At 41.5% G+C, this 22,966-nt stretch overlaps 1 protein-coding gene and 1 long non-coding RNA gene across 2 annotated transcripts in view; one reads left to right on the top strand and one right to left on the bottom strand.

Annotated features, from left to right (window-relative positions):
• TOX (thymocyte selection associated high mobility group box) overlaps positions 1–22,966 on the top strand; it is a 367,991-nt gene that overhangs the window by 146,528 nt on the left and 198,497 nt on the right. The gene's annotated exons all lie outside the window — the stretch shown is intronic.
• Positions 3,903–22,330, bottom strand: LOC135227610 (uncharacterized). Its single transcript, XR_010317763.1, has 4 exons — positions 22,162–22,330; positions 20,772–20,881; positions 20,206–20,327; positions 3,903–4,329 (listed from the first exon to the last, which is right to left on the bottom strand). It is a non-coding gene; the product is annotated as an uncharacterized LOC135227610 (long non-coding RNA).

The following is a 22,966-nucleotide window of genomic DNA, read 5'->3' as shown; positions in this document are numbered from 1 at the left end:
ATAGCACTTCTTCATCCAGTGTATGCCTGTGAGATAGCACTTCTTCATCCAGTGTATGCCTGTGAGATAGCATTTCTTCATCCAGTGTATGCCTGTGAGATAGCACTTCTTCATCCAGTGTATGCCTGTGAGATAGCACTTCTTCATCCAGTGTATGCCTGTGAGATAGCACTTCTTCATCCAGTGTATGCCTGTGAGATAGCACTTCTTCATCCAGTGTATGCCTGTGAGATAGCACTTCTTCATCCAGTGTATGCCTGTGAGATAGCACTTCTTCATCCAGTGTATGCCTGTGAGATAGCATTTCTTCATCCAGTGTATGCCTGTGAGATAGCACTTCTTCATCCAGTGTATGCCTGTGAGATAGCATTTCTTCATCCAGTGTATGCCTGTGAGATAGCACTTCTTCATCCAGTGTATGCCTGTGAGATAGCACTTCTTCATCCAGTGTATGCCTGTGAGATAGCATTTCTTCATCCAGTGTATGCCTGTGAGATAGCATTTCTTCATCCAGTGTATGCCTCTGAGATAGCACTTCTTCATCCAGTGTATGCCTGTGAGATAGCACTTCTTCATCCAGTGTATGCCTGTGAGATAGCACTTCTTCATCCAGTGTATGCCTGTGAGATAGCACTTCTTCATCCAGTGTATGCCTGTGAGATAGCATTTCTTCATCCAGTGTATGCCTGTGAGATAGCATTTCTTCATCCAGTGTATGCCTGTGAGATAGCACTTCTTCATCCAGTGTATGCCTGTGAGATAGCACTTCTTCATCCAGTGTATGCCTGTGAGATAGCATTTCTTCATCCAGTGTATGCCTGTGAGATAGCACTTCTTCATCCAGTGTATGCCTGTGAGATAGCACTTCTTCATCCAGTGTATGCCTGTGAGATAGCATTTCTTCATCCAGTGTATGCCTGTGAGATAGCACTTCTTCATCCAGTGTATGCCTGTGAGATAGCACTTCTTCATCCAGTGTATGCCTGTGAGATAGCACTTCTTCATCCAGTGTATGCCTGTGAGATAGCATTTCTTCATCCAGTGTATGCCTGTGAGATAGCATTTCTTCATCCAGTGTATGCCTGTGAGATAGCACTTCTTCATCCAGTGTATGCCTGTGAGATAGCACTTCTTCATCCAGTGTATGCCTGTGAGATAGCACTTCTTCATCCAGCGTATGCCTGTGAGATAGCACTTCTTCATCCAGTGTATGCCTGTGAGATAGCATTTCTTCATCCAGTGTATGCCTGTGAGATAGCATTTCTTCATCCAGTGTATGCCTGTGAGATAGCATTTCTTCATCTCAACTTTTGCTGTTTACCTGCAGTTACTAAGCGAACTGGGTAGCTATTCTGATTAATGAACCCACATAGGCTCTGGGGCTTCAGAAGACCTGGGTTATGAGTCCTGCACTGTTTCCTACTGGTTGTGTAATTTGGGCCAAGTTCTTTTCTCTGAGTCTTAATTTCCATATTTTAAAAAGAAAAGTTTCAGTTTTAGAGAAGTCTCCGCTAGCATGTGGGGGTGTGGGAAACAAGTTAGATGTGTCCTGCCTTTCCACTCTGTGATCGTGGAGCCAAGAACGTGCGTGAGAGGAGAAATGTGACTCCCCCTCCTTTCAGTCACCCTCACTTCTGGTACCTTTGATAGTGTGAGCCTGATGCTGAGCTGACTGCGATTCTGCTGGTTAAAGGTGCGCAGCCAAAGTACGCCGTGGTAGCTAAACACAAACCAACTACTTCATCTGAGACCATCCTGAAGACCTAGCTGTAAAGGATAATTCTGACTGTATGTGTAATTTAACCTAAAACAAATTTAGAACTGAATATCAGTGTCCCACCCTTTTACCCCACCCCTTAGGAAAAGATGGGTTTCCACCTAAGACTTTCAAAGACCCTATCAGCTCGAATCAGAATCAGTACGTCAGTTCATTTTATATGCCCCTTTTCATGCTTCAGTAGTTCATAATGCAACTCAAAATTAGTACTCGTGCTATTGATAGTGGAGTCCCTGGGCAGCACAAACGATTAAAGCACTCAGCTGCTAACTGAAAGGTTGCAAGTTTGAGTCCACCCAGAGGCACCTCGGAAGAAAAGCCTGGCGATTTACTTCCGAGAAAATCAGCCACTGAAAACCCTATGAAGCGCTGCTCTACTCTGACACACACGGGGTGATCATGAGTCAGAATTGACTCTACAGCTATCAGTAGCTATCAATAGCTTTCAATACCACTGAGGAGGTGAACCATGGTCATTTAACCAACACAAATTCACCTCTGGGTCTTAACCAAAAGCAAAATAAGTGGAAAAGATTCACTTCCTAGGGCACCATTCCTGTCCTATAGCCTCTCCGTTCACAGTGCTGAGGGACTGCAGTGTGCCAACAGTGGTGTTCCTCTACTCCACAGCCCTCAACGCAGGTGCCCACTTTGGTCCTCAGATGACGTAGAGCTCAGGAACACGGGGGAAAGGGTGGGAGTGGCCTCGCTGCCTGAACAGACTGTGCCCTACCAAGCTAAGCAAATTTTCAACGGTCATCTGACTACCCCCAATGTCCACCTGAGGAGCTAACTTGAGGGGCTAACCCTCATGGAAAGCGATATCCTTCTGCCCTCCCCCACAGCCTTGTCTACAGCTTTTCCAAATCTTGTGCAAATACACTGATGTCCAGCTCTAGAGTGCTTAATGAAGGCAACAGCATTCAGAGCAGAGGCTTCTAATGTAATCTTGGTTCACCTCCACATGTTAGCATCCCGGTCTTAATTCTCCATCGCAGGGAGAGAGAGGAATGAAGCCCAAAGGCTGCCGAGCATTAGGCAGGGCTGGGGCTTCCCACTTTCTTATTCTGCCCATTTTCTCTCTTCATACATCTTTTCTCTCTAACTCAAGGCGGCGAGGGAGCGAGTGTATCACTTACCAGCTAATAAGTTGCCTGACAGGATAGCCACTTTGTACCTAATTGTTCAGTTTATTTATGTATTATTGATGAGCCTGGCCTTGATCTCTGGTTCCCTTGGAGGCTGCCTGATCAATCTCTCAGCTAATCCTAAAATGCTGAACTACCTGCTGCAGCATAGTATGTGACATTGCTTTTACTTTGCACTCTTACAAGGCCCTGGGATACCTTTCAATGTCTGTGTTTAACAGTAGGAAATAAAATAGGACACATAATTCAGCTGGCTTTTTGAGCTTTTAAGAAAAGGTGTAAAACACATGTTCATTAAATGACTTTCTAACTTTTGAGACGGATAGGAGCTGTATTGTTCAAAGCTATTTTGAGTTGCATGAACTACCTGCCAAATTATAATCTCACTTGCTTTTTTGTGGTAGTAGTTGAAACCAATGGAATCGCATATGAGTAACTGAGATTGAAGACTGGGAATGTCTTTTCTATTTCTAAACCCTGCGGCAGTTTTTGGAGACACCGTGGATGAGAAGCAGAGTCCAGCTCTCTGTATCCTGGAGATACCCCTTCTCCTTACAATGAAAGCAGAGCCGTGAGTACTGAAGTGCTCTCTCTGTTTCTCCATCGGTAAATTTAAGTGACACCATACTTACCAAGTGCTGTAAGATGAAGAGTGAGGATTTTTAAACGAGCTTATAGAAGTACATTAAGTCTAAAACATGCCATTTTTTATTACAGAGATTAATATTTGAGCAATCACCAGAGTATGTAAACTCTAGATGAAACATGAGAATTTTCTGTCTCTTGCAAAATTTATTACTACTGATGAATCCTTAGGGGGCCCTTTATGTTCTCGGGGTCCCTTTGCACTCACAAGTAGAAGAAATGACATGGAAGCTTTGAAAACGTGAAGGCTCCTCGCAAACATCAAACACGCCTGCACTTGGGAAAGCCAGCAGGGTAGGAAGTCATTTTCCCAGAAAAACAGTGCCAAGGAAAGTGACCCGTGTGCTCAGGGGATCTCTTAACCACAGAACCAGACAACTTCTCAAAAATTCATACTGAGCCCGTCATGATTCAATATTTTGATATTTTATTCACCACGGATTTTTGCATTAATTTTGATTCTTAAGAATATTACATTGAAATACCATTTATCTTGATTACTAGTGATTTTTTTTTAATCACTCCTCCAAGTTTTTCTTCTGAGGTGAACCCATCTCACCTTAGTTCCAGCCCTGAATTTCAGGGACACAGGATGAACCAAGTCACTCATTTGCGGTGAAAAGAGGTTTTCAGATAATGGGCCAAATTGCTTCCATGTACACCTTGCAAACTCAAGTGTGGAATTCTTGAAATACACTCTTTGCATCCAATCTTGAACTTGGCCATTGGGCTTATCCAGCCCTGATTGCAGATGAACCTCTGTAGGGGTAATGGGAGGTGATTATTTCACCAGACAATAAATCTGAGAGCAAAGAAGAAACCTGAGAGCAAAAAAAGAGGCACTGAGGAAAATATCACCAAAATGAACTTGACTTTCTCAGTTGGATAGCTTATTTCTATTCATTCAACATATATGGCATTTTGCAGATTTCAGGGTGATTGTTTTTAACCATCCTCAACATACACAGAGTTGGCAGTTTCGTGATTTCACTTTTACACAGAAGAACTTGGGGCTCAGCGAGTTTGGCTGTTTATTCAAAGTTCCATGGCTCTTCAGAGCACAGATTTGAGCCTAAAACTCTTAACTCTGTGACAGTGGATCCAAAAGTGTGATTCCTGGAGCAAAAGGATCCGCATCACCTGAGAGTTCATTAGGCATGAAATCCTCAGCCCCTTCCCAAAATTAGTGACTCAAAACCTCAGGACAGTCAGGGTGGCTGGGCTAGTAATGTGTCTTTTAACAAGCCCCCCCAGGGAACCCTGTTGCACGCCATGTATGAGAAACACCACTCTATGCAATGATATGTGTACAAGGCATTATACTTGACTCAATCACAGCCTCTGTGCTCAATGAACTTACAAGCTAGTGGATGGAATAAGATGCGTGCATGATTGTTTCATGTATCAATATAGGAGAAATAATGGTGGCGTGCACTCTGATTCAGAGAACGAGACCTGCTTTGGGTACCAGGGAAAGCTGCAGAAAAGGAATGTGTCAGATCCGGATATTTGAAGGTGAAGTCTGACCTTCCAACCAGAAGAACCCTATGAATCAATGCAGATGGGGGGTAGCCGTGAGTGCAGACAGCACGTGGAGTGGCTCAGTTTGGCAGTGGTGCCAGGTTCACTGAGCTGCGAGGATATTGTAGAAAGTTTTGAATACCAGGATAAGAATTTATTTTATTTGATTGGCAGTGGGAAGTCAGGGTGTATTTTTGAGCAGGGGAGAGCCATGATCAAAGCCGCAATTTAAGAAAATTATTCTCAGCACTATATTGGATGGAGTGCAATAAAAGAAGCCAGTAAGAAGGCTAGTTAAAAGATATGGCAACAGTCCAGATGAGTGGCAATAGGGGCAGAGGCGAGGATTGAAGTGGTGGGAATGGATACTGCAGATGTACAACCCACAGGACTTGGTGCAAACAGGAGAGGGAAGAATCCACAAGATGATGAAGGTGGGCACTTAGGTGACTAAGGAGCATGCATTATGCCATTAATAAAAATAGAAGAACAACTTTAGAAAGGGTGAACAGTTTGCCTTGAACTGAGTCAACTTGGGACCCTGATAGGTTTTAATGCAGATGTTCAACAGGTATAAAAATGAAAAGATGAAGATGATCAGAGGGGTCATTCTTGGCGAGATACTTAAGAGTCATCTCTGTAGAAGGGAGCTCATTCCTGAGAAGAGGAAGCTGGTGAGCCCTGCCCTTGAGCAAGAAAAAGAGAGTGGAGGCAGAGAAGAGCTGCTGGAAACCAGCATGGAGATCACAGACTGAGAGTTTCATGGAAGGGGTCAGCTGTGAATGAGCGAAAGGGGTGCAAGAGAATGAGAAGCAGTGTAAGGAGTGAAGAGGTGGTGCAAGATTTCAAGAGGTCAAGAAATAAGTGAGTGGTTAGAAAACACATGCAGCATGAAAAGTTGTTTTGAGAAGTTTTGTGATAATTATGAGATAAATCAGGGGCTTGAGGTCAGTAGAGAAGAGTTCTTTGGTTGTTTGAAGTTTTTTCTGTTTTATTTTTTGTAAGAATAAAGAAGAATCTGAGCCTTCTGGTAGGCTGAGGGGTGATAAAAGATGAATGAAAAATGAGAAATAATTGATTGGGCAAGGTACCAGAGGAGTGTACTGTTGAGGGTACAAGGGGAGGGTTATTCTTGAGAAGGAAGAAAAATGTGTCTCTGAAACCAAAAGGAAGAAGAAAGAATCTGGATTAAAAAAAAAAAAAGGAGGTGAAGAGGAGGAGACTCAAGAGGTCTCATCGGGTAGACTTAACCTTCTCTGTATAGTAGGAGGCAAGGTCATCAGCCCAGTGAGGTCATCATCAGGACCTGTGTACTTGAGGATCAAAAATAAAGCATGGAATAGGTGAGGAAGAGAATGCGATGGTAACTCAGCGAAATGATTGAGCAATAAAAGAGGACCAAGCTAAGGTTGAAAAACATGATTACATAATGGAATTAATAAATCCAGCTTCATGATTTTCTCTAGCAACATTATGTGACTTTGGAACAGAGGGATAGTGGGATTTCCTTTGGATTGGGAAAGGGTAAGACAGAGGGGAAAAAACTCAAAGATGATAAAAGAAATAGGAATAATAGAAAAAGCTTCCTTGAAAGGACCATCAGTGGAATCTAGTCTACACCTTCTAGGAGTCAGTGGAATGAATGACTAAAGGGATCAAGGGACTCAGGGTCATTCGAAGAAGGCTGAGAAGAAGTTAAAGGACAGAAGAAGTGGAAGGATAGGAGGTTCTAGCAGAGAAAGGAATTTTATACAGTGAAACCTGTGAGAGCCAGAACTTGACAGGACTGCTTTGTTTTTCCGGGTCTCACATGTTTTCCACCTTTGACAGGATGCGGTCTTACCACTTTTTCTGTCACTCTCTATTAGCGGAAAATATTTGAGTTTTCCTTCTCTGACATGTTTCCACCTTAGACAAGTTCTCACTTTCGAAGATTTTACTGTAATTTGATATCCAAGAGGTCAGTTTTATATGATGACAAGTTTGAGTTACTACCACTGCCTACAACTTTAAGTTCAGCTATTAGAATTAAAACTGCAAAAAAAAAAAAAAGGAGGGGGGGAGACATTGTTGAAAAGATCATCTGCAGGGATAGTGAAATCAGCCAAGGTAATGAACAGAGGAAGACAGTGGTGTTTCACCTGGTAGAATTCTTACCTCCCATATGGGAGTCCTAGACAGTGGTGTTTCACCTGGTAGAATTCTTACCTCCCATATGGGAGTCCTAGACGATCGTGTTTCACCTGGTAGAATTCTTACTTCCCACATGGGAGTCCTAGACGGTGGTGTTTCACCTGGTAGAATTCTTACCTCCCATAAGGGAGTCCTAGACGGTGGTGTTTCACCTGGCAGAATTCTTACCTCCCATATGGGAGTCCTAGACGGTGGTGTTTCACCTGGCAGAATTCTTACCTCCCACATGGGAGTCCTAGACAGTGGTGTTTCACCTGGCAGAATTCTTACCTCCCATATGGGAGTCCTAGATTCAATTCCCGGCCAGTGCACCTCACGTGCAGCCACCACTCAGCTGTCAGTGGAGGCTTGTGCGTTACCATGATGCTGAACAGGTTTTTAGCAGAGCCTCCAGATTCAGATGGACTGGTAAGAAAGGCCTGGAAATCTAACTCTGAAGGTCAGCCAGTGAAGACCATATGCACCCAGCCATATGGAGGGCACAATATCGGGCAACATTTCATTTTGTTCATTATGAGTCAGGGGTGATTCAATGGCAGCCAACAGCAATGAATAGAGAGGAGAGCATGAGGGTGTCCTAGACCATGGTAGATGACAATACCTAGGGGAGAAAAAATGTGGAATAAGCAAATGATACTGACTCCAAAAGAGGAAAGGTTGAGAATGGCAGTGGAATTATGCTTGGGAAGGAACCAATTCTAATTTCTACTCTTGGACCCATGTGAGATGAGGGAGTGGGAAGGATTACCTGCACTGGAGAGGACTCTAACAGAAATGGTGTCATGAGAGGAAAGTCAAGTTTCAGTCATCACGACAGGTGTAAGGAGCTTCAAAGAAGGTTTAAGGCTTTTTAAAAATTAGGAAACTCAGTAAACTTTGAGAGGGGCAGATACAGATAGTTTGGGATAAAGGAATGACTGTCCATATTAATAGCTATTGAGGACAAGGATCATGTTATCTTGGTCTTTTTTTTTTTTTTTTTTCTTTTCCTCCTGTTTCTAGGAATATGCTTGGGACTTGGTGGAAACAGCACAATAAATGCTGAGTCAATGGATGACTCAATGAATACATTTAAATAATCATCAGTCAGTGAAGGAGTGCAAGTGAGGAAAGAGATACCTAGGCTATTGTTAGTTTGTACTCAGTTTTAAGGAACAGAGTTGAAGGAAACAGAGGGTTTAGGAGTGGGCTTAAAGACACATTCTAAACAGAAGAGTAATGTTTCGGCTTTTTCAAAGTTTGCCTCCAAGGTGCTGGACAGATCATTCAAAGCACCTCCTGAGCTATGGGGAAGACAGGCTAAGGAGCAGTTTACAGTACAAGGCAGGGGATACCCTCTGTAGCTCCTGTATTAAGCAACAGTTCGTATGGTAGGAGGAGAGACAGGGCACAAACTCTGTCTCCATCAGATTGTCTCCTTCCCTCAATGCTCTCTGTTCTTCTTACTCTCAGGCTTTAGAGCCCAGGATCATGTTTTTGGTTCCAGTTGCTGTTGAGTAGATGTGTGTCAGATGTGTAGAATTGTGCTCCATTGAGTTTTCGATGGCTGATTTTTTGGAAACAGATTGCTAGGCCTTTCTTCTGAGGTGCCTCTAGGTGGATTCCAACCTCCAATCTTTTGGTTAGCAGCTGAACATATTAACCATTTGTACCACCCAGAAACTGAATCCTAATACTGGTGATTAAATAAGGTTTGGCTAATCCCTTTTTAAAAAACAACTTTATCAAGGTATCATTTCCTTATCATAAAAATTACCTGTGTTAAATGTGCAATTCAGTGATTTTTGTTAATGTAAAGAGTTGGGCAACCATCATCAAAATCCAGTTTTAGAACACTTCCATTATACAAAAAAGATCTGTGATGGGTTTGGCCAGTCTTAATGATGAATGTAAGATAAGGATAATGGCTAACATTTATCGAGGGCTTACAATGTTCCGAGCTCCATTTTAAGCAATTTATACGTGCTAACTTATTTAATCCTCACAGTGACCCCTGAAATAGGTGCTATTGTTTCTCCATTTTGCAGAGAGAAGAACTGAACCATTGGTCACACACACACATAGTAAAATATAGAGCCAGGATTTGAACCCAAGCATACTGGCTCCAAAGCTGCTGACCTTAAGCCATCACAACCTATTGCATTTTAATATACACTGGCCACTTGAGAAGTAGGACAAAAATAGTCATAACCATTTATGTTCTTTCTCTATTTCACTTTGTATCATCAAGATGGAGCGAGAAATACAACTTTAATGTAAAAATATCCACACATTTACATATATTTCCCTTAAGTAGCTGGTCCTGGAAATCTGAAAAATTGTGAATAATTCTGTACAGAGCAGAATGAAGTTGGAATCTTGGCAGTTACCTGGTTAACAGATGAGATCATTGAGACAAAAAAAAAAAAATACTATTCTGTGTAGTGGTTTGAAATATCTGCTATGGCTGTCTACATTCATCAAATTAATAGGATAATTGCCAATGCTCTACTCGTCTTTGTTCTATATCAACATAGCCTGAGACACAAATGAAATTTTTGTCCAAATGATATAAATTTAGTCACTTGCAAACACTCCTGGTCACTAACCTAGAGAGACTGTTGGGGATAGTTGGAAGTATTCCCAGAAATTCAGTTTGAGCATGGAACAGCACTAGAAGTATAATTGTGGTATTGCCTCTTTGTGAAAGCAACTACTGACATTTTAATCCGTGTAAACTCCTGTATCTACTTGCAGATATTTCTGGAAAGGTATCATGTCAAATGAGCAGAGCATTAATTAGGCATATCACTTTCTATAACCCTTCCCTAACGTTAATTTGGAGCCCTGTTGGCAGTGTTTAAGAGCTCCGCTGCTAACCAAAAGATCCACAGTTTGAACCCACCAGCTGCTCCTTGGAAATCCCATAGGGCAGTTCTCCTTTGCCCTATAGGATCTCTGAGTCAGAATCAACTCTAGGGCAGTGGGTTTGGTTTTGGTTTTGGCACAGACAGTAAGGCTGAGAAACAGCCCTCTTAACTTTAGTTGTGTACAAAATCCAATAATTATAAGGAAAAAAAATTTTTTAAATCATCAATATAGCTCTTTTCAAAAGCTAAGCAACATGCTATTTTAAAAATGAAATCTATATATGTATACTTTCCCATGTGGGGATAGGGTTTAAACATGTATAAGCGTTACGTAGCATTTCCTCTGAGATTATCTGAGCACTTTGCGTGTATGCCCCTGGCCTTTTTCATATAAAGTACTCGACGTGTTGGAAAAGTTGGCCATTTCAAGGCTTAGAATGGAATCCAGACTGCCTCCCCACCTCCTCTTACCTCCAGATTTCTGCCTTACAAAGATTTTCCTCAGAACGCTTTTCTTATTTGCTGGCGTTGTCTTCTGATGCACTCAAACTGAAATGGCCCTAAGCGCCCCACCTCCACTTCCGGTTATCCCTATGGGGGATCCTCTGTGAATTACCTGGGGCCATCTAAACTCCATTGCTAACTCCCTTACCGTACATTCCTAAAACGCCGCCTCCTTGAAGCCCAGCCACCCCAAGCTAAGAGAATAAAACTTGTATTCTTGCTAACCAGTTAAGCTCCATTTGGGAAGATAAATATACTGCCCCAAAAGTATCAAAAAAGTATCAAGTACTTTCCAAATCCAGAGGATTTATTAATTAATTTGAGATTATTTGGTCTTTTAGAAAATAACCTGTCAGAGATGCCACCTTTTTTAATAGAAAAATTGAAGAGATGATTTTATGTGGATTTAAAATATAACAATATTTGGGAGACAGGGTTTGATAAATAGTGTCTACACACCCTCCAAGAAGTGTGGGGGTAAATATGTATACACACATATACGTATACACACATACACATATAAAATCTAGGAACAACATAAAATGTTATCTAGGCCGACAACTTGACAAAGAGCGGATATTGTGAATTAGACTGAGCTGCCTATTGTTAATAAACAATTGTCCTCTTTAAACAGATAATATTGTGTGGAAATGTTCACATGTCTTAAGAGCTGCTTGAAACACGGTGGTGAACTTCTGATACCATTTATAAAATTAATACTGCCATCTACTCAGAATACTAATGGTTTTAATGAAAACGCAGCATCTTGCAAACAATTAGTTCTGAGTGTGAAAGGATAAATAGGATCATGATTAATACATTACTAATTTTTCTGATAGCTTTTAGGTTTTAGCTATGCCATACAAGCGGTAATTTGTGTGTCTAATCTGAATAATTTATTTGTTATTCTATGGTGACCCAGACTAATTGTAACTGCAAAGTTTGTGTAATACAGTGTTTATGTATTTGTTTTAAAATTTCACGTGTGTTTTTGCCCCTTGGGGGAAAAAAAAGTTATTGTAAAATATACACAAAGAAAATTTTGCCATTTTAACCATTTTTAAGTGAACCGTTCAGTGACATTACATTCACGATGTTGTGCAATCTTCACACCAAGCAGAAGCTCCTTAAGCAGGAATGCCCCATTCTCCCCTACCCCTAGTCCCTGGAAACCACTAACAGCCTTTCGTCTCTATGCATTTACCTCTTCTAGATATTTTATTCGAGTGGGATCATACAATTTTTGTCCTTTTGTGTCTGGCTTGTTCACTTAGGTTAATGTTGTGTTTTTTAATTAATAGACTTTTAAGCCTGAGATGTTGTTGTTAGGTGCCATCGAATCGGTTCCTCCTCATAGCAACCTTATGTACAGTAGAATGAAACACCGCCCAGTCCTGTGCCATCCTCATAATTGTTGCTGTGTTTGAGGCCTTCATTGTGTAAATCCAAGTCATTGAGGGTCTTCCTTTTTTTCACTAACCCTCTACTTTACCAAGCATGATGTCCTTCTCCAGGGACTGGTCCCTCCTGATAACATGTTCAAAGATTGCGAGGCCAAGGCTTGCCATCTCCTCTCCTAAGGAGCATTCTGGCTGTACTCTTCCAAAACAGATTTGTTCGTTCTTCTGGCAGTCCACGGTATATTCAGCATTCTTCGCCAACACCATAATTCAAAGGCATCAGCTCTTCTCTGTCTTCCTTATTCATTGTCCAGCTTTTGCGTGCACATGAGGTGACTGAAAAGATCATTGCTTGGGTCAAGTGCATCTTAGTCCTCAAAGTGACATCTTTGCTTTTAAAGAGATCTTTTGCAGTAGTTGGCTCAATGCAATATGTTGTTTGATTTCTTGACTGCTGTTTCCATGGGTGTTGATCGTGGATCCAAGTGAAATGAAATCCTTGGCAACTTCAGTATTCTCTCTGTTTATCGTGATGTTGCTTATCTGCCCAGTTGTGAGGATTTTTGTTTTCTTTATGCTGAGGCATAATCCATACTGAAGGCTGTGGTCTTTGCTCTTCATCAGTAAGTGCTTCAAGTCCTCTTCACTTTCAGCAAGCAGGGTTGTGTCATCTGCATATCGCAGGTTGTTAATGAGCCTTCCTCCAATCCTGATGCCCCGTTCTTCTTCATATAGTCCAGCTTCTCAGATTATTTGTTCAGCATACGGATCGAATAAGCATGGTGCAAGGATACAACCCCGACGCACGCCTTTCCCCATCCGACACCACGAGTGTCCTGTGTTAGGGCTCTTCAATCCTTGCCCTGACGCCCCACCCGGTGCACCTGAGCAGTGCGGCGGGCCCTGTGAGAGTCGGGTGGTTGCGGTGCATTGTACAGACTAGGCCGTAACTACATGGTTTTTAAATAGATGTAGTAATTGATTTAGAATTTGAGCTCCTTTTACTACTAAAATGAATCATTTCGCAGTTGGTCTCACCTCTCATTTCACAGTTTATCATGAAAATGACCCAAGCCACAAACTCAAGCCATTCCCTAGACCAGGGTTTTTCAACAGTGGCCCTGTTGACATTTGGAGCCAGATAACTCTTTTCCGTGGGGGCTGTCCTGTGTGTTGTAGGGTGCACAGGAGCATCTGGGGCCACTACCCACGAGATGCCGGTAGCACCCCTTGGTCAAAATGATCAAACATGTCTACAGACATTGCCAAATATCCCCTGGGGGAGAGTGCAAAATTGTCCCCAGTTGAGAGCTACTTTCATAGATGTGGTTTGCATTAAATCCACCATTAAATTATTAAATAAGGATGAGAAATGTTTGGCCCGACAATTAAATGCACAAAACCAAAGCAAACTCTGAATCCGGAAAGAACAAAGGAAGAACTAATAACCATGGAGATAACGAAATTGCTTAAACTCTATGGCTAATATAGTTAGCATTACAGAAACCATTCATTAAGTGAACCTTGTACCTTAAAGAATGTTTGGAAAAGGGTGTGTTCATTCAGTGGCCAGTAATGGATAAAATACAAAGAAGAGCTATGGAGAGAATAGCAGATGCTCAAAACCTTGTAGGTTCTTCTAAAATGCCTGTCCACAAGCCCTGTCCATTTCACACCTGACAGTGTGAAGATGGGTTGTTTTAAAAAGTTCAGTTTACAAACTAAGTGAAGGTTGTAACATGCCTGTTTTGAGCAATTCCATTAGTTTTTGGAACTGCTAATACAAATGACTGTTACAAGTGCAAGTTAATTTCCTGAAAATGGGATACAATGGGGGTTTTGTAAAATGTGGATTTTAAATATTAGATGGGGGGTATTTTTCTGTCATGTGTAAAAAAGCTTTGTTTGCCTACATTATGTAGAATGGAGAATAGGCATAGCCCGAGGAAAGTCATATTAGCTCCGAAGAAAGGAACATTGTTTTTGCTTTTTAAATAAAAATCCGTCTGAGATAATTTAATCTTGTTCTAATATTTAGTTTCCATCCTTTTCTTACTTCAATACATGTTTAAATTATTTGTTTCAATTTTAATGTTTCAAGTCACATTGAAGGATTTCTTGGAATCGAGACTCATTAGATATAACATTTAAAATACGTACATTCCACTGAAAACTAGTCAGAAGGCATTTCAAGTAAAAAAAAAATCTTGAAACCACTTAATCTACCATTAATATTAATCCACTTAATGGTTATAAAAATATATTATACCAGAATTTTTCATAGCAAACATGAAATATACAAGAGATATTAATAATACAATGTTTGTTATAGAAATATGGAATAATAGGCTATAAAGCAGTGGAAATCACGTCATTTCTTTGATGTGCACATGTCAGGAACATTAACTGATTACTGAAACAGTTAAAGCATCTACTAGTTTATGTAATAAGTTGAACTAGAACAAAAATTGTTATACAGTTCCCTAAAATACAAGGAGTGATTATTATCCTGTGAATAATTTAATGCATAAAGCTAATAAGCTGTGGGAAGTAAAATGTATTAGGAGACCCATATCATCTTTTACGGAAACCCTGGTAGCGTAGTGGTTAAGTGCTACAGCTGTAAACTGAAAGGCTGGCAGTTCAAATCCACCAGACACTCCTTGGAAACTCTATGGAGCAGTTCTGCTTTGTCCTCTCGGGTCGCTATGAGTCAGAATCGACTCGACGGCAATGGGTTATATCACCTTTTATCACAAAAACCCATTGCTGTGAAGCTGATTCTGACTCATAGTGACCAATAGGATGGAGTAGAACTGCCCCAGAGGGTTTCCAAGGCTATAAATCGTTATGGAAACAGACTGCCACATCTTTCTCCTGCAGAGCAGCGGGTGGGTTAGAACTGCCGTCCTTTCAGTTAGGAGCCGAAGGCTTAACCGCTGCATCACCAGGGTTCCTTTCTTATATCGTACTACTATATATTTAAGTATATAATACTGCATCGTTTTATGGCAAAACTGCCTTAAATCTATGCTGAAACTGTCTTATATCTTCATTTTATGACAAGTGATACTGATGTGATTTTAGCAGATGTGATGAAATATAGTTTATTATGACTGGGTAATATTTTCTCAATGAACTACAAAAACTGTTCAGTAGCGCTTTGCATTTTCAGACAACTCATGCAATTTTGCGTAGTGGTTTTTATTACTGTATAATAATAGCTACTTCCCTAGGTAATCTGAAATAATTGAAACAATGGTCAAATAAACATTTCAGAGGGAAAATATTTTGCATGCACACACATAGTAAATAAATATACATATGCCACAGCTGCTAACCAAAATGTCGGCAGTTCGAATCCACCAGATGCTCCTTGGAACCTCTATGGGGCAGTTCTACTCTGTCCTATAGGGTCACTATGAGCCGGAATTGACGCAACAGCAACGGTTCGGCTTTCGGTTTTGTACTTAAAGGACATATGTGTATACTGTATTTTTACACAAATAACACGCAGCTTTTATATTTTTCTATATTTGTTGGCCAACCGTGCCCTCCTCTGCAAGATATTTTTGTAAGCGTGCTATGCTATTTGTTTTTTACAGCAACATGTAAAAAAAAATTGGAATAGTGGCACTTACAGAGATAGATAAATAGCTGCTGTCATGTTGACTCTGACTCATGGTGACTTTATGTACAACAGAACGAAATGCTGCCCTGTCTTGTGTCATCCTCACAATCGTTGGCATGTTCGATCCATCATTGTCGCTGTTGTACCAATCCATCTCACCAAGGATCTCCCTCGCCCTCACTGGCCCACTACTTTACTGAACATGATGTTCTCCTCCAGAATTGATCCCACCTGATGCCGCCTTGTCTCAAACAGGGCAGGTTGGAGAGTGTTATCTTGGGATCCAGAGGATTTTCATTAGCTAATTTTTGGAAGTAGATCACCAGGCTTTTTTTTTCTAGTCTGCTTTAGTCTGGAAGCTCTGCTGAAACCTGTCTATCCTGGGTGAGCCTGGTGGTATTTGAAATATCAGTGGCATAGCTTCCAGCATCATAGCAACGTGCAAGCCACCACGGTACCACAAACTGACAGATGGGTGGTGGTGTACATGCAGTATATATATAGATCCACTACCCACTACTGTCAAGTTGATTCTGACTCATAGCGACCCTACAGGACAGAATAGACTGCCCCATCGACTTTCCAAGGAGCACCTGGTGGGTTTGAACTGCCAGCCTTTTGGATAGCAGCTGTAGCTCTTAACTACTACCCTACCAGGTTTTCCATCTATCTACATAGATAAAAAGTAATGTCTGCATATTATTTTCCATATTAGAGACCTTTTCACAGGCTAGTCTAGGGCATAGTGAGCCTGACTCTTTCTAGTACTTTCTACTTGTCAGTCTTTCCAATTAATGATGGAAACAGTCAATTTCTCATGCCGGGAAAGTACCATAGTTTCCAGCATTCAGCACAGGGCATGTGTGTATACAAAAATAAAAATCAAACCCATTGCCATCGAGTCAACCCTGACTCATAGTGACCCTATAGGACAGGTTTTCCAAGGAGCAGCTGCCGGCCTTCCGGTTAGCAGCCTGGGCTTTAACCACTGTGCCACCAGGGTTCCGTGTGTGTATGGTGCTGTACAGTTCACAGTGCATTCACATGTCTTATTTGAATCTGAAATAACTGGATTAAAAAAACCCACTGGATAAAGAAAGTATAATTACTATGCTCATTCCTAAGACCACTCTGCTGGAACATGTCAGAACCAGGACTCCAGTCTGGGTCTGACTTCCGACCCAACTGTGATGGTGTTTATCCTAAATTCCATCCTACTCTGCCATACCTACAAGGGAATAACAGGCCCTGGGCTACCCACACACCGCATGGGGGGACAGGGAGAAGTGGAACTGTGCTCTGTCTGCCAGTCCAGCCAGCGTTTCAGTCATGTGCTGGTAGAGACTTGGCGATGATTCAGAGAGTAAAATGTTCACCAGCAGCTTGACGTCAGCATGAGAAAACAGACCAGCTTGGTCTGGAGAAGCACACATAGCCTGTTCCCTGGAATGACCACCAGGATCAATGAGTAAACAGAGGACTTGACTACCCACTAGTACGAAGCTTCAAGCTGTTTTCTAAACTCTCATAAAATGAACTCCTTTCAAATTATCCCAGCTGGAGTGACAGAAGCAAGCTCATTTCCGGTAGTACTGGAAGAAATGGGAAATCAAGTGTGATCTGGCGTCCAGAGCCTTTTGTCCAATGGCCCTGGAGGATCAGTCATTCTCATGGGCGAAAACCGGTTTCAAAACAAAAGCACGTGGAATAAAATGTGACTGCAGAATAATGGGATTGTTAGGTATCTGAAATGTTTTTAGTTCCCAGAATATAGCACCAAATTTACTTGATCATTAATATTATTGAGTTCATATTGTGTGCTAGGCACACACTAAGTGCTGGGGACAGAATGATACACAAGCCAGTCCCTGCCCTCAGAGCACTCACAGTCCCTGGACAGTGCAGGCGAGAGGAACACAGCCGTGACAGCAAAAGGGAACGTGGGCTGTGGTCAGGACAAGACGCTGGGGAGGACTTACGAGTGCCTCCCCATCATCTGGGATGTCACAGAACAATTACCCCATAGCGGAAGATTCTCCATGCCTGGGAGAGTCTAACTCTACTTGTAATAGTACCTCCTTTCACTCTCAAGGAGCCCTGGTGGCACAGTGGTTAAGAGCTTGGCAGCTAACCAAAAGGTTGGCAGTTTGAATCCACCAGCCACTCCTCGGAAACCCTGTGGGGAAGTTCTACCCCGTCCTATAATAATTTATAGGGTCACGAGTCAGAATCAACTCGATGGCAATGGGTTTGGTTTGGTTTGGTTCACTCTCAAAAGTGTCCCAGGTTGGATGATAAATTCAGCAATCACTCTCTTACTAGGAGGTAGAGAGGTAAATAACTGGAACTGGGAAGTGAGGGGGTATTCCAAGCAGGAGATGCTGGAAAGGCATGGAGGGATGGATTGTTTGGCCATATATAAATCACTAAGCAAGGATGATCATCACCCATCTGTCAGTTTGTTTTACTGTGGTGGCTTGTTTGTGGCTGCGATGTAACACCGACCAGAATTTTAAATACCAGCAGGGTCCCACAAAGTATGGAGATTTCAATGGAGCCTCTACACTAAGACAGACTAGGAAGAAAGGCCTGGTGATCTACTTCCAAAAATTAGCCAATGAAAATCCTATGGATCACAACAGAATCTTACGCTATATAGTGCTGGGAGATGAGTCTCCTAGATCAGAAGACACTCAGAATACACAGTGGCCGTAACAATGGACTCTAACACGCCAAAGATCGTGAAGATGGTGCAAGAGTGGGTAACCTTATGTTTTGTTGTACATGGGGTCGCCCTGACTCACAGCTAACTTGATGGCAACTAACAACAACAAAACAAGGATGAGATACAGAGAGGCATGAGAACGTAGAGAGGAAGGGCCAGACAGGGTGATATTAAAAATATTTAATACTTGGCAGGGCACTGGTGCTGACAATTTAGAGTGGACACAAGCCATGGCCAAGTGGAACAGTTTTTCAAGTCATGAAGGGCTTTGTGTTCTAAACTAAAGGAGTTTAAATTTACCTTGAGAGCCTTAGGGAGCCATTGCAGGATTTAAAGCAGTGGGGTAGGAGGAGGAAGGCTGATTTAATATACTGAGACTAGATTAGGCCATCAAGCAGTAGTGAGAAAGGTAAGCAACTTTCTTGCATATCTGCTAGCCTTGTGCATGGTACTCAGTGCCTCCATGTGTAATGTCTAGTCCTCCTCACAAATCATGACTTGATGCCTGAGGTTCACGGAGGCAGTAGCTTCCCCAGTCACACAGGAATGGGGAAGAGGAAGGTCTCAGACCCGACTCTGGCTCAGTCGAGTCCATGGTCTTCCTAACAGAGCTTTCTGCCTCTGCTAGGGATGGCTCTAGACCAGTTAGTGTTGACTGCAGGAATAGAGTATGTGCTTGTAGGAAATACCTATTGCCATTAAATGGGTGTGGTCATTGAAATGGTTCTCATCTTCTTTAGTTCTGCAGTCACCTGGGAGACTTACAATGGGCACATTGATAGTCTTCTTTCACCAGGGTCTTGTTTCCCTTGAGCAGATCTTCTCCTATAAGGTGCTTTTTTTGCCCCAGACAGACCTGGATTGAAATTCTGCTCTACTCCTTCCAAATGACTAACTGCAATTCTCTAAGACTTGGTTTTCTTTTTGGTAAAATGACACCAATACTACCTGCCTCAGAGCATTGCTGTGAGAATTCAGTGAGTTAATGCACGTGTACTTGGCACATAATAAACACCAAATAAACGTTAGCTGCTCATGCTGAGAAAGGGGCCTGGCGCACAGTAGGTGCAAAATGAGCACTCACTGAGTGAACAAATGCATGAATGAATGATGGCCACATTTTAACCTGGGAATGTGTCCACCAGCATTTAATTTTAATGTACCAGGAAGACCATGCTAGTGATTCTTCCGTCTCCCAATTTTTTCAGCAAAAGAACATCAGATGGTGTCATTCCAGAAAGTAAAACAAAGAGAACCCATCATCCCTCGCCATGCGGTATAAATATGGCTTTGAGTAGAAAGAGGCGTGCTGTTTCCGGCAGCAAGTCTTCCAGCTTCAGCACCACCATGTTTCCAGCTACATATCATGCTATTAAAAGGATACTGTCAAACAAGAGGATGAAGGATTTGAGAGAATACTACCAAAGAAAGTCAAATGGGAGTGGGAAAATGACCTGGGGATGGTTAGAACTACATACATGAGGACAGTTAAAAGAAACTAGAATTGAAACTCTATAAATACATATAATGAATATGCTGGAGAAAGGGGACATCTGAATCAAGGAGCCTTAAGCTAAAGCAAGGAAAATGATGCTATAATCTTCATAAAAATGTGGATAAGTCAGCAGGGAAAGTCACATGAGATCATAGGTTAAATATCAAAAGAGACTAGGCAAAAATAGATATAACTATATAGTATTTGAAGATGTTTTAAAAAATTGAAAATTATACTCCTTTTGATATAACAAATAGACTGAATCACTTCTCAAGTTCCTTAAAATAAAAGATACAAGCCAACAGAGCCTTGCTTACTTTCACAATGGACATCTCCATACTCAAACTCAATGACTTGAAGGGTTCTTTTTTTCCTGCTCTTCAATCCAGTTCTTAAACATCATTATATTTTCATTTAGGAAACAGAGACTTACTAGAATCTGAAAAAAAATAAATGTCAAATATTATCTCTAAAAGGAACTGGAGCGGATCTAGACTGAACCCCTTGTATTTCTAACTGGTCAGGTTCACCCTGAATATACCAAAATAAATTTGGACACCTGTCCTACCATTCGGAGATTTTAATTACCAAGAGTCTATTTTGGTAACATAACTTTTATACTTAGTCACGATGTTATTGGCCTGAGTAATAATAATAGGGAAGTGAGAATAACCCTGTACCTTTGTACTTTTATTTGGTACTACTACTTTTTAATCTTGAATGTGTTTGTCCCCAAATTATTTTTAAAAGTTACATCTCTTTTTATCCCTCTGAGTTGCCACTTAACCAATCTAAATATCACTTCTCTGTTCATCTTTTTTTATACATCTGTCATCGAAATCCATAACTTTTTTGATGCTCTGAACTTCCAGTGGTCTCTTACCTTTTTCTTGTTTTGAGGTTCCCAGAACTGAGCAGACTCTTCCAGATCACACAGGTGTGCAGAAATATTCTCACTTTCTTTTTTACATGTCAGATGCTGAAAAATGTTCACTGTGCATAAAAAGAAATATCAGCAATAAAAGATCCAAGCCCCCCCAAATCATTACCTTCATACTTTTTGGTCCACATTATGCTGGATTTAGATTCTGTGGTAAATGAGGCGAGAACTGATAATGATGTGGAAATCAGTGAGTTTACGTAAGGATTGCTAGCAATTTTGAATGTACTTCTCAAATTGTACCTTTAGAAGATGGATTCTGAAAAATTTGCCTGAAACATCCAAGTCAGGGGAGTGTAGTAAACCAGTTGTTTGAAACTGCACTGATTTTCAACTACACAGTATAGTTTTACAGCTTAAGCTTAATAGAAACTCAGAAATTACTAAGGAACTCATTTAAAATACAAAGCCCCTGTATGGAATCAGACATTGCTTCTTGATTTTCTGTAGCAAACACCTTGTGGGGGAACTTCTACTAAAAAATTAGTAGTGTGTGTCATCATACATATTTTTATTTGGTTAAACTTACTTCCATTAAATTCACCAGGAGGGATTTGGAGTTACAGCTAAACTTTCCTCCAAACATTCTTTTCTTTCAAAAATAATGCATAATGAAAATGGGGAAGTTTGGGGTTCATGTGTGAGAAGTTTCGGGTAAATGAAGTTTTCTAGAAACTTGCCTTTTTTTTTTTTTCCTTTCTTTCATGGTATAGAAAAATCTTGCTCCATTTATTCATCACTTTTTCAAAAGTTTGTTTCTGTCTTTGCAAAGGAATTTAAAATAGGATTATTGACTCTTAGAAATAATATAATAAAACCAGAACACAGATGGGGTGAGATTAGCGTAGCGTGACAAAGTCTGATCTCCTGAGAAAGCAGAACCTCTGGCAGAAGCTCACATGCTACCTCTGAGAGCCCAAGCCCAAGGAAGCAATAACCCATTAAAAAAAAAAAAAAAAGCAAACCCATTGCTGTTGAGTCGATTTCAACTCATAGTGACCCTAAAGCACAGAGCAGAACTGCCCCATAGGGTTTCCAAGGAGTTGCTGGTGGATTCCAACTGCTGACCTTTTGGTTAGTAGCCCAGTTCTTAACCACTACAGGAGGGGGAAGAGAAAACGAAGCAGGGAGCAGGGAGAAAGCTGTGTAAGGTGGCTTGTTACCAAGCTGTCTTATCTTTGCAGTGAATCACCACTGGTTGCCAGGCATCTCCAGAGCCGGGCAACTCCAGAGCCGGGCATCTCCAGAGCAGCTACAGAAAACACCATGGGCCAGGCCTTTCCACTGGAGAAATTCTGCTACACCCCCTGGTGTTTTATCCAGCCCCTCTTACCAGACTCTGAGAAAGGCAGCACCTCCTTTGCTCTGGGCCAAGCATAGGGTCTCTGTGGTGCCATGTGTGGGGTCACTCTGGTCTGTAGCTGGGGTGGCAGCAGAAGCAGTGCCTACTGGGTCTTCATGGCCATGGGAATGGTGTAAACCATCTCTAGGGCCTCCCTGGCAGGCAGTGGCCAAGGACTGAAAGTGAGCAGGCTGCGTAGATCAGGGTGGCACCTAATTGAACCCGTTACTGGCAAGTTGCTTAACTCTTTTGTGTCTCACTAGTAGTCACTACATTATAAGATTGTTATGGAAAATAAATGGTTTAATATATCTAAAGCAATTAGAAAGTCCCTCCAAAGGAAAAAGTTAAAACTGGCTGGAACCATCATTATTGTAAGTGTAGAAGGTATAAAACCCATAAAACCAAAACAAGCTGCCATTGAGTTGATTCTGACTCATATCAACTCTATATGACAGAGTGGAACTGCCCCATATCGTTTCCAAGGCTGTAATCTTTACAAAAGCAGACTGCCACAGCTTTCTCCCCAGGAGCGGCTGGTGGGTTCGAACCACCGACCTTTCGGTTAGCAGCTGAGCACTTTAACTACTGTAACACCAGGGCTCATTAGAGCGCATAAGGTGACTACTAAAAAGAATACGGTACTCATTTGAATGAATCGGTTTAGTGTACTTGTTGAAAAAGCCCCATTGCGTCATAGCCATGTCCTCAAGATTCAAGCCATTGAGCCATGTTGTAGGAGAGCTTTTACAAGGACAGATTTAGTATAAATATTATAAATAGCATAGCATTATTG

Source organism: Loxodonta africana, chromosome 14 (assembly GCF_030014295.1).
Source record: "Loxodonta africana isolate mLoxAfr1 chromosome 14, mLoxAfr1.hap2, whole genome shotgun sequence".
In the NCBI taxonomy this organism is placed as follows: domain Eukaryota; kingdom Metazoa; phylum Chordata; class Mammalia; order Proboscidea; family Elephantidae; genus Loxodonta; species Loxodonta africana.
Note: the sequence above shows the minus strand (reverse complement) of the source record. Positions and strands in the feature narration are given on the sequence as shown.